Here is a 12343-nt window from a genome sequence, read left to right as displayed (position 1 = left end):
GTTGGCACTGGAGTTATAAACCAGTCCAGATACCTTGTTCCAGGCAGGCCTGGCCTTTCTAAATTTTTCCAACTATGACACCTCTGTTGGATAAGAGGGCCAGGAGGCTTCAGATGCAATGGTGAGCTTGGCCATGTGGCACTGGGGGGGAAGACAGGGTCAAGACAGGGTCAAGACTGACTAAGGCCTGGTGGCAGTTGCTGGGCGGTGAAGTGTGGCGAACAGGTTGGCAAAGAGAAGGCCAGGGTGTGGGTCATCGCTGCTAGGGCCTGGGAGTGGAGCAGCCATTATATGGTGGGCACAGGCTCTGTGGACAGTCAAAGAGGACTGTACCAGCACACTGAAGACTGCTCTGGGCCAGAAAAGCAGGTGGCCAGGGAGCACTGCACAGAGCTGCCTTTAAAGAGTGCCCCTGGCACCCAGGCAGCTGCATCCAGAGCCTCCATCTCCCCCCTGCTGCTACACAGGGGCAGAGCAGAGACAGAGGGGGCCTGGAGCAGGCTACTACCATAAGGAGCAAATCTGTTTCAAATAGCTGCACGTATAGACACCTGTCCAGGACTGGTTTACTGTGCAGTAAGTTACTGTGCAGTAAATCAAAATAGCCGTAATTGCATTGTGTAGATTTGCCCAGTGATAGCAAATAAGATTAATGCAAGCAAAGCAAGTGAAATGACTACAGAATCCTACTTATTTACCAGTCCTAGGGTTTCATAAGGAGATGGTATGTCTAGCTAGTATGCGAATGCCACCTCATGGTTCTTGATTCAATCAGGATGTCAGCAACCTTGGAGGCTGGTGGTTGATGACCCACCCCAAAATTATTGCTCAGGGATTCCTTCTTTTGTGTTCTCTTTCTCCTAAATTTCCCCTTCTGCAGCTTGAGGCATTGCTCCTAGTCCTGTCCTCTATGGCCACAGAGAAAAGTATATCTCCATCCTCTCTAGAAATGCCCCTTCAAGTATTTGAAGACTGTTATCAAATCCCCCACCAGTTTTCTCTTCTTCAGATGAACTATCCTTAGTTCTTTCAGCCTTTACTCATAAGTCTTGCTTTCCAGGCCTTTAATAATTTTTACTACTTTGCACCAATTTTTTTTTAATCTGTCCACATCTTGAAGTGCTGGGCCCAGAACTAGACACAATACTCCAAGTGAGGCCTCACAAGCACCAGATCTAGCAGAAGAACCGCTTCCCTTGATTTGCAAATGATACCCTTGTTATTACAGCCCAGTATGCTTTTTTTTGTTGGCTCACATTTAGCTTATGGTCTACTGTTACCTTCAGTCAGGGCCATCCCTAGGGTGGGGTGAATCGGGGTGACTGCCCCAGGCCCCGCACTTTGGGGGGCCCCGTGGAGCTGGGTGGAGTGGTGGCTCTGTGTCCAGCTGCTCGCTACTTCCCCCTAACCCCTGCTGCCAATGGTGGCAGAAACTTCTTTGGGTCCGGGGCCCATGGGATTGGAGTGGGGGCAGAGCCCTGCATGGGTTGATTTGCCCTGGGCCCCGCACCCTGCTCGGGTTAGCTCTGCCCCCAGTTCTTCTCTGCGGTACTACAACCTAGCCTATCGTTCCCCAGCCTGTATCTTTTGCATGCAATTATTCCACTCCACATGCAGGACTTTGCACTTGTTCTTGTTGAACTTCATCTAATTCATTGCAGACTATTTTTCCAGCCTATTCCTACCTGGATCCTAGCCCTGTCCTCCGAAATGTCTGCCACTCCACCCAACTTGGTCACCTGCTAATTTGGTAAGCGTGTGCTCAATTCCATCATCTAAATCATTAACAAAGATGTTGAACACTATGAGATCCAGGATAGACCTCTGGGGAACCTCACTTGACATCATCTCCCAATGAGACATTGAGCCATTGATGACTACTCATTGAGCTCACTGATCCAATCAGTTATATATCCATGTTATTTTAATCTATTCCATATTTCCTTGTTAACGAGACTGTCCTGGGAGACTGTCAAAAGTTTTGCTAATGTCAAAGTACATCATATTTACTGCTTTCCTCCCATCCATACAGCCTATCACCTTATCATAGAAGCAGGGCTGGACACAGGCATGGGTGAAGAACTGGGTGGCTGCCTGGGGTCCAAAAATGGTAATTAAAAAATTATTATTATCATTATCTCTGGCAAAGGGGGTCCCAACACTAAAAGTTCACCCAGGGCTGCCAGGAGTCTACGTACAGTGCTGCATAGAAGTAAATCATGCTGGTCAGGCATAACTTACTTTTGGTGAATCCATGCTGGCTGTTCCTGATTGATAAATAAATAAAAGTAAAAGGATAAATAGATGTGTGGAAAAGGGTATAATCCTAAATACTGAATGCTGCTCATCAGGGAGTTGTCAGTGAAGCTTTTAAATAAATATTGGATAATCTGGTGATGCCATCTTACAGACGATTCATGTTATCTTTTGTGTGGTAAGCATTCTTCATTTTTTTGCCTAACTGTTCATGAGATTAAAATTGATTTTCTACTAAAATTGTCTTAATTCCATACAAATTATTTTGACTATAAGCTACAAGACTAGCTGTATCTACAGATGCATTTACAAATGTAACCCTAGCCATGGTTCTACCCATGGCCATGTCTGGATTTGGGGTCCTGGTGATGTAATCTTTTTATGTAATCTTTTTTATGGTATATCTAGCTTTTACAAACTATATCTGACCGAATACTTAAGGCAACTTGCAGATGCTGGGAGGGGTGTGGTATGTGTGTGTTAAGAGATGCTTACAGAGCACAGCGTGTGGGATGTGGCAGATTCGTGGAATGCCTCCCTAACACCAGCAGGATAATGTCTCCCTGACACCTATAAGATAGCAAGAAGTTCAGAAAAAGGTCTCATTATAATGCTAAAAATCACACCCCTGGGCAGAGCAAAAGTATGTTAATGAAACATATATGTATGTAAATGAAATACATGGCTAAAACATAGGTATAGAGACATGCTCAATAGAGAACGTCTTATGTCAGTGGCTTGTAACCAATCACTGAGTGATACACTTGCAAACATATGTATAAAAGGTACCCAAAGGTGGAAACCGGGTGTGCTTGCTTTGCAAACGATTGCCAAGCACCCCTTTCTGCACAGACTTGAAACAATAAAGATTAAGTTGGATCCTCCACCCCTGTGTGTTCATTGGCAATAGCGCACCGGGCACGAACTCACACCGTCCGTTGGGGACAACAATTTGGCACCCCAGATGGGACCCTATTGACCGCCTGGCCCGGTACACCTCCTCGGCTCTGGCAACGGCTGTGGACAGCACGAGGGCCAGGCGCCACCAGCCTTTTTCGTCGGAGGTCTGACCGCCTCCTGGTTGTTTGACGGAGCTGTGGAGGGGTACAACGGCGCAATGCTCGGAGGACCAACTTAATCTGATGGGACGAGGGAGGTCTCAACGGACTGGTGAGTGTCTCTTTTGATTTATGGATAGGTTGGGTAAAAGAGGCGGCTTTAAAAGTTCCGACCGCATAGACCCTCTAGGAGAGTGAGATCGGGTGGCAGTCCCGTGAACTCCCTTTAATCAGTTTGGTTCTGAGGCTGAGTGGCAGTCGCCGTCTGGTAGTTGGATAATGGGAAGTAACCGGTCCAAGATTCCACCCTGCAGTCCCCTAGGATGCATTTTGAAAAATTGGCCAAAGTTTGGAAGCGACCCTATGACAAAACAACAGATGATTCGGTATTGCAATACATGTTGGCCACAGTACCAACTTGCGGATGCTGCAGCCTGGCCGGAGAATGGGTCTTTGGATTATAACACAATCTTGCAGTTACAGTTGTTTTGTAGGCGCCAAGGGAAGTGGGATGAGATGCTTTATGTAGAGGCATATATGACTTTGTATGGGAATGGGGCTACACAGAAGTCACGTGGGATATTTAGGGGAAGCGGGGTAATGGCTTTACAGGGGGTCACCACAGTATGTCCGGAGGAGCCAGAGGAGGGAGACGTGCAGTTGCTAATTGCTCCCATGGCTCCCCCGTCTTATCCTGTGAGCCCTGCGTCACCACAGGGGACTTCCACTGCACCTGTAATGGCTCGTCAGGGACTCCCGGCTGGCTTGTCCAGTCCGTCATCCCCCACCTCCCCTGACATCCCTGGGGTGCCGTTCCCGGGTCCGGCGGATGCAGGTGATAGCAATCTGGTGGTAGAAGGGACTGTAGGAGATGGGGCGTTTAGCCCTGTGGTGAGTCGCTTACGATCAGGGGCCCAACCAGTAGTTCAGGCCCCTTTGCGACAAGCGGTGGGTCCTGAGGGTGAACCAGTTTTTGTCCATGTGCCATTCAGCACGGCAAACTTGATTAATTGGAAACAGTCCGTGGGCCAATATCGCCAGAATCTGGAGGCAATGGCCCAGTTATTCTCTACTATTTTCCTCATTCACCAACCAAACTGGATAGATATTCAGGCCTTACTGGCTGCTCTTCTGACTCCAGAAGAAAAGAGGTTGGTCTTAAAAAAGCACGCACGATAGGACAGCAGTGTCACCCAGTCAGTGATGTAGATGAACTTTGCCCTAAGAAAAATCAAGACTGGGATCCCAACACCCGAGAGGGCCGGAAGGAGTTATAGTTGTATCAGGAGTTTGTGCTGGCTGCCCTCCGGGAGGCTATCCCCAAGCAGAAAAATTTGTCTAAATTGTACGAAGTGTGGCAGGGTCCGGAGAGAGGATCTGTCCAGTTTTTATGGGAGGTTGTACGAGGCAGCCAGACAGTGGACGGATTTAGATCCGGAGCTGCAGGAAAATGCCAAGATGTTTAACACACTGTTTATAGGACAGTCAGCCCCAGATATTAGAAAAAAACTACAGAAGGCTGAAGGAGCAGCTGGAATAAACATCAGCCAAATGATTGAGATTTCTTATAAGGTATACTCCAACCGAGATCAGGTTAAGGAGGAAAAAAAAAGATAAGAGAATGAAGGCACAGGTGTCGTTATAAGCATCGTTGTTGACAGCGACAATTGTAGATCAGAGGAGTAGAGGATGGGGCAGGGGAGTAGAGGGCGTAGAGGAGGTGTGAGCTATGCTTCGGGAGGCTATGGCCAGGGTCCCAGGCTGGGACCTAATCAGTGCACTATTTGCAAGCAGGAAGGGCATTGGAAGAATGAGTGCCCCCAAAGTGGGGAGAAGAAACGTGATGGAGAAGAGAAAGTAATGGTGCTAGAGGATTCTGACCAAGAGTGACGGGGACCGGGGGCAAACATCGAAGTGATACCCGTCTCCCTTGATGAGCCCCTGGTTAGAATGCAAGTGGCAGGAGAACTCATTGATTTTTTAGTAGACAGTGGAGCCACTCATTCAGTAGTGACTAATTTTAAAGGACCCTTATCAAAAAAAAACCAACCCAAGATCCCCATAATTGGAGCCACCAGGCAGCGGATGCATCGTCCTTCTGTGCCACCCATGGAATGCAAATTGGGAGAAAAAAAGTGTCCCATCAGTTTTTATATATGCTTGAGTACTGTTAATTACAGCAAAAACAAAAAAAGAGTGCCACCTGCTGACCGTAAGTTTTAAAACAGCAGAACAAATAGTGTGAGGATGCCCTGTCTGTTGTGCCAACAATCTTAAAATTTTCCCCAAACCTCCGCCAGCAGCAGGAAGACAAGGACTATTAGCAGGAGAGTGTTGGCAGATAGATTTCTCTGAAGTTCCCAGGAAGGGACACTACAAATACCTGTTAGTGCTCGTGGACATCTTGACTGGATGGATCGAGGCCTTCCCGTGCCAAACCAACAAAGCAAAAGAAGTGGTCCGAGCAATGCTAAAGAAAAATGATTCCACGATTCAGAATCCCAGAGGGATTAGCCTCGGACCGAGGGCCACACTTTGTGTCAGAAGTGACCCAGGCAGTTTCCCGGGCTCTAGGGATACAATGGGACCTCCACACTACATGGAGACTACAGTTAAGTGGACAGGTGGAACGAATGAATCAGACTCTAAAAAGACAGCTGGCTAAACTCTGCCAAGAGACTCAGCTGAAATGGCCCGAAGCTCTGCCTCTTGCCTTGCTTAGAGTGCGCATAGCCCCTAGAGCTAAATTGGGAGTTAGTCCATTTGAATTAATGTATAGTAAGCCATATCCTAAGAATCCGGTGGTGACGCATGGGAGCCACATACATGTTAAAGGGAAAAGTTGGGTAAAAGACTATTTGTATTCTTTGTCTGCTGTGTTGTCTTCTCTCCACAGGTACGTCCAAGAGCGACTTCCACTGCCTTTAGATACTCCAGTCCACAAGTTCCAAATTGGAGACAAGGTTTTGGTCCGAACGTGGAAGGACGAGCCTCTTCAACCCAAGTGGAAGGGACCGTATCCCGTGATTCTCACCACTCATACAGCGGTAAAGGTCCAGGGGGTAAAGCCGTGGATCCACTATACCAGGGTAAAGGCCGCACCGGAAGTTTCTTCTGAGAGAGCAGTTGCTGAGAGTGTCGCACCAGAAGCCGACACAAACGGACATCGTTGGACAGCGGAACCTGTGGAAGGACTTAGATTCTTGTTTAAACGTCAGCCATGTGAAAAGTAGTTCTTTACCTAAGTCTAGTGTTTCTAGGGTTGGAGGGATTGTTACATCGAAAGTTTGAAAAAAAACAAAATGTGTGGATTTACTTGGCAAAAGAAGTGGTGAACACAACTCATTTTGTTTGGCTGGTGGAACGTCAGTTCAAGATGTGTTTACCTCATGCCTCATAGGGGTGCCCACTCTATTAGAAACACTCAAAAGTCAGACTTGGCTAAAAAACTTCGACCTTTCCGGGCTTAATCTCTGGAATACGGCCTATGTGTGGGGACCTATTACTCAGAAAAAAAACGTTAGTACCTTTTCGATAGATTTGCTGACTGCGGCCTCACCTAATAGCACCAGTTGTGCTAAATTTATAAATTGTACATGTAAAAACCTAACCCGAGAGGAAAGGGCTTTCAATTGCTCAAACAAAACCAACGTGTCTTATGGTAATGGTAATGTCATACTACCCTTAGAATGGTTTCTACTTTGTGGAAAAACCGCTTATTCGTACATCCCAGCTAATGCCACGGGGGGACCCTGTACTATTGACAGGTTAACTGTCTGGTTACCAAAGGTGTCTAAGGCCTCTGACAGGCGCCACTGAAAAAGTTCTAGTCAGCTAGATGAGTCCTGTGATAGTAACATAAACCTCCTCAGTAAGGCCGAGGCAGTGTCTTTGGCAGTCTCTATAGTAGGTTTACCAGCCCTGGCGGTAGGCAACCATGGTCAGATAAGCAAAGTGGCCTGCGCCTTAGCAAAGAGCCTAAACACGACCTCACAGGCCCTAGCTGCCCTCAGCACCGAGATAAAAGAACTGCGGGGGGCTACGTTGCAAAATAGGGCAGCCATAGACTATTTGTTACTGAGACAACCATGGGTGCGAAGAGTTCAATGGGATGTGTTGCTTCAATTTGACAGATAATTCTAAGCTAATAAAGTCAAAGGTACAAAAGTTACAGGACATTCTGTCACATATCAAACAAGATGATGGGTTTGATTTTTCGTGGCTTTCTTCTTGGCTTCCTAATTTTTCATGGTTAAAGCAGATGTTCCTTTTAATTGTAGCAGGTATATATATATTTTTTAATGATTTGTTGTGGGGTGCAGTGTGTACCTATATGCTGTGACTCACTCAAGAAGTTGATACCTACCCCTGTCAACCGAGTGATGTTCATGAAACCTTCGGTCATGGATCCAATCCAGAAGAACCGAGAAGACACAAAACGGTTCTTGAGGCTGAAAAGAATGATCGAGGACTATGGTCCCATTTCATAGTGTCATAGCCTCAAAGTGGGGATTTGATGTAATCTTTTTATGTAATCTTTTTTATGGTATATCTAACTTTTACAAACTATATCTGACCGAATACTTAAGGCAACTTGCAGATGCTGGGAGGGGTGTGGTATGTGTGTGTTAAGAGATGCTTACAGAGTACAGTGTGTGGGATGCGGAAGATTCGTGGAATGCCCCCCTAACACCAGCAGGATAATGTCTCCCTGACATCTATAAGATAGCAAGAAGTTCAGAAAAAGGTCTCATTATAATGCTAAAAATCACACCCCTGGGCAGAGCAAAAGTATGTTAATAAAACATATATATATATATATATATATATATATATAAATGAAATACATGGCTAAAACATAGGTATAGAGACATGCTCAATAGAGAACGTCTTATGTCAGTGGCTTGTAACCAATCACTGAGTGATACACTTGCAAACATATGTATAAAAGGTACCCAAAGGTGGAAACCGGGTGTGCTTGCTTTGCAAACGATTGCCAAGCACCCCTCTCTGCACAGACTTGAAACAATAAAGATTAAGTTGGATCCTCCACCCCTGTGTGTTCATTGGCAATAGCGCACCGGGCACGAACTCACACCGTCCGTTGGGGACAACACTGGGGTGTCAAATAGCCTCAGTCAACCTCCCAGCCTCTAAGGCTGGGGCCACTTTTCTGTCGAGAGCTAACTATTTACACAATTTATTATTTACAAAACAGTCAACATATGATTGAGGTTAATATCAAAACAGGATATCAATAATCTAATTGTCAAAGCCAGGGTATCAATGAAGTAAGAATACTTTATACCAGTTGAATAAAGAACAACCTCAGTACAACTCCCCAGCATAAACCTTGAGACCAAAGTGAATTTCAGTAGGAGTACACAGGATTAACAAAACATCAGTTCTCCTTTACATTAGCAACATAGTAACATCTCTGGTGTTTGCTTCAGAAAGGTGCTTTTCCGCTCTCTGATAGAGCCAACATGGAGAAGAGAAGCTTTTCTCTGGTCCAGCTGTCTGCTGCATCCGCAAAAGAAACACACACTGTCCCCCCTCCCCAAAAGCACCTTTCACCAATTCCCAGACAGCCCCTTGTGCTGATAACTGAAACAACCCTGGGTTTATCACCCACCCAGTCCCCGGCTGTTAACTCAGCTAACTCTCCCCAGAGCCTTCCCAGACTGACACCCTGCCCTCCTAGGCAAGTCTCCTTTATGACTCATTTCCTATCCACACATCCCTCTGCCTCACAGAGAGAAAAGGATACCAGGTCTGTCTTCTCCCCGTCACTAATTGCAGCTTTTATTCACAGTCACAGTCACCTCCGGCTGCAGCGTGGTTCTTGCCTGAGCTCCGTGGTCCAGGGCCCCATTCCTTCAGACCCCTCTCCCCTCTCTGAACCTGGCTGTGTCCCAGGGCTGAGCTCCCTCCCTTGCCTGCCTCAGGAGCCAATGAAGAACATGCATATGCTTTTTCAAAACAACTGTGGCTGCAAACTTTCCTGTTCTGCCTTTACAGGGATCTTCAGCCCTGCTGCAAGTCCAGTAGCAGCTGTTACACAAACACACATGCAATTTCAATTAAATGCAATATTATCTGATGTTTATTCTCACCCAGAATTAAATACTAAGCTATGCTTAAATTTGAAAACGGAGTGTAACATACCAGGAATATTGCAAGAATGTATCAAAATGAGAGAGATGAATTGGCTGTGTCCTGAAAAACCTTTGCTTAGTTTAAATACAAAGGTACTTTATGTACAGACTGATCTGTGGAAATGGTGTTTCAGACAAACAAAACAAGCTCTTAATTCTTCACTTGTTACCAGGTAGTATGAGTATGTTATACAGTATGACTGATGTACTAACTAAACTGACAGACATTACTCAGCAACATTTCTTTAATAATGCTTTTCAAAGACATCATTCTAAGCATACAGGGATCTTGACATTTCCTTATTGAGAGGCTGTCACTCAAGAACCTCGGTATGTCAGATACATGAATAATAAGCTTGTTGATTGACAGCTTGGCTAGCTATTTTTCTTTAAAGACAGAACTGCTGGACTGAAACTGTCAGTATGGCACTTGATATTTTCAATTATGTTTATTTTCAGTTGTGCTAGTTTATATTTAACTTTAAAAAAAATTGGAAACCTAAGTACAGATTATGCTAAGAGGAAAGCTTGGAGAAGCTAGCAAAAAAATACAACCCTGTTTTAGGAAAACAAATAGTTTTGTTTGGATTCATTTCTGCAGGTAGGTGGAAAATCTGTACAATGTGTGTATATGTAACTTTTAATAAAGAAATGTGTCTCATTTAAACAGGAAATAATTTTTTTTAAGGATTCTTGAGTTAAAAATAAGCCTCTGTCAAAGCTATTTCCAAGTATCCTTTGCTGCAGGCGAAGATACTGTGATCACATTGCCTGAAGTCTTGCTTGTTTTTCTGTCTTTTTTGTAGCGACTACTGTTTTTGTTTCTTCCACTCTTCTACCAGCATCTCATCAGTTGAAGGCCTGCAGAGACTTTCTCTCCTTTACACTATAAGGCATTAAAAAGACATTAAAAAAGCCAAAACCTGAACTGACTCAATCTTTGCAGGTTAGTCTAACCTGCAAAGGTTGAACTGATTTGCAAGTACACAGACATTCATGTTTAATTCTGGAAATGCAGAGACATGTCTGCAGTGGCTCAGGCTAGAAGCTGGGGGGCACTAGAGCAGCCCTCTCTTGCCTTTGCAGCAGCCCCAAGGCTGGAGGGAAGCTGACCTGGGGGCTGTGGACAGGCCTCCACAGGGGCTAGGTATGATGGTGGAGGGGTTTAAACCCCCACCTTGGCCTATAGAGACCCCAGCCAGGCTGTGTCTGGAGGGATAGGGGGGAAGCTGCCCTTGACAGGCTTGTTTCTGAGGCCAGATGCCAGCCAGGGCAGCACCTCAGGCAAAGGAGGACAGGGTTTGGAGATTAAACTCCCCTGTCTCTGGGCGGACATGGGACCCTAGTTGGGGTCTGCCCAGTTTTCTCCCTCCTGCTCTTGCTCAGTTGGCAGGGGGCCTTGCTAGAACTGGCCAGCCAGGGCTGGGGCTGCAGCTGCAGCTGGGGTTAGAGGGCTGAACCCAGCTGGCCTGCAGGTGTTGCTGAGGGCAGAGGCAAAGATGCAGCCCAGCCTGGGGCCGTGGGGGCTGTATGGCCATATTGCTCACAGCTCCCTGTGTCCAAGCCAGGTGGGGCTGTCATGGAGCTCCAGCTGGCTGAGAAGGTCCCTGAGGGGCCAGCTCACCAGGGCAGGACCCTTCCCAGCCCACTGGAGGTGCACGATAGCTCCTGCTTCTGTCGCACCATGCAGCACCACTCGGGGGGGGGGGGAGGGGAGCTTCCTTCAGCCTGGTGGCTTCAACTTGAGATTAGCTGAAGCGGCCAGGCTGAAAGAAACTCCCTCAACTCTGAGTGGCACTGCATGGTGTGACAGGATCAGGAGCCACAGCTGGGGGTGAGGGGAGAAAAACAGCCCTGCTGGGCCTAGCAGCTTCTGCCCAGCACATGGGGCTTTCGCTACAGCCCCCAGACACCTTTCACCTGGATACCTTCCACCTTCCAAGGCATCTGGCAGCTGGAGCCACAGCTCCACGCACTGGGCAGAAGTCGCAGGGCTGAAGCTTCCTGTCCCCTCCCACCCAGAGCAGCACAGCTGTGGCAGTGGCAGCAGCAGCTGGAGATGAGAGGGGCAGAACAGCCCTGCTGGCCCCAGCCAGCCTACAGCTGGTTGTACACCTGCAGCCCTGGTTGCTGCACAGGATGGGGTGTGGTGGTAGTTGTCAGGCTCATGGCCTGCCAGCACCTTTGAGATGGCTCAGGAAGCCTGATCCCCAGCTGTAATGGCTAGAACCAAAAGGGTTAATGAGCAACTCATAGCAAAAATGCTTTTTGAAGGTGTCTGAAAATATTAGCTAAAATAGACCTTATGAAACTGTTTCCTGTAAATGTTTCCTGCCTGTCTGAAGTATAACCGTAAAGAATATATATATAACTGTTTATACTGATCATAAAACAGACACAAGTTTTTAAAAAACAGAACTAAAGTAAAACTGCAAACCTAGCTGATTTAATAAATTTTTGCTTAGAGTCAGTACAATTAACAAACCTAACCACAAGGTATAATTAACATTAGTGGGTTGAACTTGGGTAGGAACATGCTAATCTCAGACCCCAAAGTGATGTGGCATGATTTGCTTATTGGGTAAACCCAAGCTTGGGCAGTAACTTATTATAATAATTTCTAACACCTTTTAAACCCATAGGGTAACAGCTATAGGGTAAGGTTATGAGTGGCTCTAAAGCCAACAGATTAGCATAGACAGAATATAAAAAAACACGCACTTTAAGTGACCAGCAGGAAGGATGGAACAGAATGGTCATTGCTGTCCCATGCCCCCAGATCTCTTATTCCCAGTGTGAGCAAAGACCAGATCCTGACTGAGGGATCTTCCCCGATTTTTCCCTCTGACAGCATATATCGGGGACGCCTGA

The sequence above is a fragment of the Alligator mississippiensis genome, chromosome 1, assembly GCF_030867095.1.
Source record: "Alligator mississippiensis isolate rAllMis1 chromosome 1, rAllMis1, whole genome shotgun sequence".
NCBI classification, from domain to species: Eukaryota; Metazoa; Chordata; order Crocodylia; family Alligatoridae; genus Alligator; species Alligator mississippiensis.
The sequence above is the reverse complement of the archived record's forward strand: the minus strand, read 5'-3'. Positions refer to the sequence as shown.